Genomic DNA, 3,923 nt, shown 5'->3' on the forward strand with positions numbered 1-3,923 from the left:
TTGCTCTGGGTTTAGGGTACTTATTTATGTACAGGGTTTTATGGGCAGCGCAACCTTTATAGTTCGCAGGGTGGTCTCCTTCACAGAGGATGCACTTCGCAGGGCTTTCGACCTATTGATTAGGTCGATTCCTGGTGCTTTATTATTTTTTGTTTTCTCGATTATGTTTCTAATTTCTTGTGCTGTTGTTTTAGGTATCGCGTAGTGTTTGTCAGTTGAGGTACTAGTGGGTTGCACATCCTCGTCCGTATGGCATTTGGGATTGCTGTTGTTGATATTATGTGGTGTAAATGTGTTGTAAAGGTGGTTGGAAAATTCTTCAGCTTGCTCTTCGTTGCTTCTTGCCCATGTGTTGTCTGCTTTTCTGACTGCTGGGACTAGTTTTAGTGGTTTCTTTATTTTTTTCGTGCCTTTCCATAGGGAGTAGTTGGAGTTCTCATGTGCAGAGAGTGACTCTATGAATTTTGTGAATTCGTCATTGTTATGCTCTTTTATTTTGTTTTTTATTTCCTTTGCAAGTTTGTTTAGGTATTTTTTGTTTTCCTGTGTTCTATGTTTTTGCCATTTTGCTTTCGTTTTTCTTTTTTCTTTAATTTTTTCAAGTATGTCTGGTGGAATTATTTTTGTTTGTCTGTTGGTTGGTTCAAGTATAGTGGTTGCCCTTGCTGCTTCTTGGATAGTTTCTGTCAATGCTGTTACTGCCTGTTCGATGTGTTCGGGTGTTTTCAATGGGATGTTGCAGCTGATTTTGCTCTCAATTATTTCTTTAAATGTTTGCCATTTGGTGGTTTTGTTGCATAGTATCTCTGGGTTGGTATAAAGTATTGTATGTAATTATTATGGGTGTATGATCGGAGCTAAGCTCGCGGCTGGGTGTTATTTTTATTTTATTTGCGTGTTACGCCATGCGGCTTGCCATAGATCATATTCTTCACTGTCGGTCGCGGCACTATAATGTCGCAGACGGATCGTCGCGGCTGCCCGGCAAAATAAACATTGTAGTGGCAAGCGCATGGTTCATTAAGCAGGGCGACCTCCAGAAACGTCGATTCGTGGCCGTTATTTGATCTGGCGTAAAAGAAGGTGGCGTGATCCGAAGGTAGTGGGGGTCGCCTTCCAGAAAGAATCAGAACGTTTCGAGAAGCCAAACAGTCTACACATCTTTTGTATCGCGCATTCCATAGTCACATTTCTTTTTGTTATTCCATTTAGATTTTCTAGTTAATAAGTTGTGCAATAAACATTAATTTAGTTGTGTTGATTCTGTGAGATTTCATTGAACTACCCTTATTATCATAATCGAAATAAGGGAATCGATCAGTTCGTGGCGTCGATTGTTCAATCGTAACGAGAACTTACAACTCTCGTTGACGTGATATCTCGCGATCGCGTCTCTCCGCGAATGATCGAAACATTTTGGTCCTTCAAGCCGGATCACGTGCCAGTGAAGAGTGCACTTACCAGTGACCACACAGTGCCACGTGACTTTATCAAAACCAGCAGCGGAAGCAGGAGCATCCACTACAGCGAAACCAGTGACGTCAGGCGCGTCATCTTCGAAGAAGCACATCCCATTGGCAAGGGAACGCAACCACGCAGCCTTCCGTCGCAACTGGACAATCATCAACGCAACGAATTTCACAACTTAACATACACGCGACCTCACGCCGCACGACAGTAAGGTAAGCTCGTTCCTTATTTCAACCATCTCCTATCCTCGGCAACGATGACGAGCGAAGACCAACTCATCTCTCTGCGTCGGAGACGAGGCTATTGTAGCGGCCGATTCACATATTTATCGAATCGACTGGACGAGTACGAGCAATCTGAGAGTCAGCAAAATTCCTTATTAAAGAATTACGAGAAACAACTGACCGAAGTTGCGAGTCAATTCGAAGCGATTCAACTCGAATTGGAAGTATTGGACGAGGAGGAACAAGCGCGCGGCTTCGAAATAAGGGATCAGTACGTCGCGGTAGACACAAGGCTACAAAATCTTCTGAGGAACGCGCAAACAGCTTCGCCGTCGACATCCATAAACCCTCCAACCTGTGCATCATCCGCAAGTTTAAATCCGATATCCATTAAATTACCAGATCTTCGGCTCCCTACCTTTGACGGAAGCTTAGAAGAATGGAACACGTTTTATGATACCTTTTCCTCCACAATCGATAAAAATCCTAGTCTCACTGACATACAGAAATTCCATTACCTGCAGTCCGCCCTGCAAGGAGAAGCAGCCGATTGTTTAAACGCGTTACCCCTTAGTAATGTAAACTACAGTCAGGCTATTGCCGTTCTCAAGGAAAGTTTCGAATGTCCACGATACACAGCTTTCAGTCACTGCATGGCAATAATTGATTATCCAAGGATAACCAAGGAATCTCCAACGGAATTAAGGCGCTTAGTCCACACATTTAAACAACACATATATGCATTGAACAAATTAGGAGAATCCTACCCCGATACCAGTGCTATGCTCAACAGCCTCATCCTCTCGAAAATACCACTAAGTATCCAAAAGCAATGGGAAATGACGCTGCCCAACAACGAGGTGCCTCCGTACATTCAGTTACTAAACTTCCTAGAGAGATTAGCACGAAGCTCCAGACCGATCACCACGGTCAGACAAACAAGAGAATCACCGGAACAAACTACTCCTGTCCGTCAACGCGCATCACGAGGGCATGTACTTACGGCGACACCGGTTACTCCAACATGCCCCACCTGTCAAGGACCACACCCCATTTGGAGATGTGACACCTTCAAAACCAAATCCCTTCGCGAACGCATTCGGGAGGTCAAAAGGGCATCACTATGCCTCAACTGCCTCGGGAAAGGACACACAACGAAGCATTGTTTCGCAGGATCATGTCGCGTATGCGGAGAACGACATCATACAATGCTGCATAGGACAAAACGCCATTCAGGGTCTCGTTCCAGCACGTCCAGCCCGAAATCTTCCCCATCAAATAGCCGATCCACAACACCTTCTTCGCCACCCTACGTATCACCCACTCGTCGCAAAAGGTACACAACAGACCACAGATCGGAAACACCACGAACAGCCGCGTCTGCAAGTCCACCGCCCAGTGACAAACGAACACACAAACAATGACGCCGACGATCGACGACTCCGTTCATGACCGAACATATCAAACCAATAGCATCCGAATTACTGTCCAATGATCTAGTCATCACAGCGCAGATTAATATTTTGAATGATAAACAGCAACCAATCCGTTGTCGAGCGTTGCTCGACACCGGACCCAGTATGAACTTCATTACCGAGGAATTAGCAAAATCGTTAAAGATAAGGCAAAACAAATGTTCGGTCCCGATCGGAGCTCTAGATACCTTGACAACGACCTCTAAGCGACATATCACGGCCACGATCACTTCCACTGACGGTACATACACGCGGACATTAACGTTCCTTATCATTCCAATCATATCAACCTTAATTCCCAGCGAACCCATCGATCGTTCGACACTTGAGATACCAAGAAATCTCAAATTGGCCGATCCACGATTTCATTTACCAGCTCCGATAGATGTACTATTAAGCTCAGGTTCAACACTCGCGTCGATGTGTGTGGGACAAGTCAACCTCACGCAGCCAGACGAGCCTGGACTGCGTCTGCAAAAGACGCGATTCGGATGGGTAATCGGGGGGAGTCCAACTTCCCAAACCGCTACAAACATATTTCACACATCCACAACGACTTTACAAGCAGACCTCGCGCGGTTTTGGGAAATCGATGAAGGACCCTCAATTAAACATATCTCAGAGGCAGATCGACGATGCGAAGAACACTTCCAAGCCCACACCCGACGCACCAGCGAAGGACGATACATCGTCGCTCTATCTTTCAACGATCAGCTTCAGTCACTCGGATCCTCTAAAACGCTGGCGAGTAAAC

General features: G+C 45.4%; 1 pseudogene; it reads left to right on the plus strand.

Annotated features, from left to right (window-relative positions):
- Positions 1 to 1,849: 1,849 nt before the first annotated feature.
- Positions 1,850 to 3,410, plus strand: LOC117238350 (annotated as a pseudogene).
- The last annotated feature ends 513 nt before the right edge of the window (positions 3,411 to 3,923 follow it).

The sequence above is a fragment of the Bombus vosnesenskii genome, unplaced genomic scaffold, assembly GCF_011952255.1.
Source record: "Bombus vosnesenskii isolate JDL3184/JDL3185 unplaced genomic scaffold, Bvos_JDL3184-5_v1.1 scf7180000013452, whole genome shotgun sequence".
Classification (NCBI taxonomy): Eukaryota; Metazoa; Arthropoda; class Insecta; order Hymenoptera; family Apidae; genus Bombus; species Bombus vosnesenskii.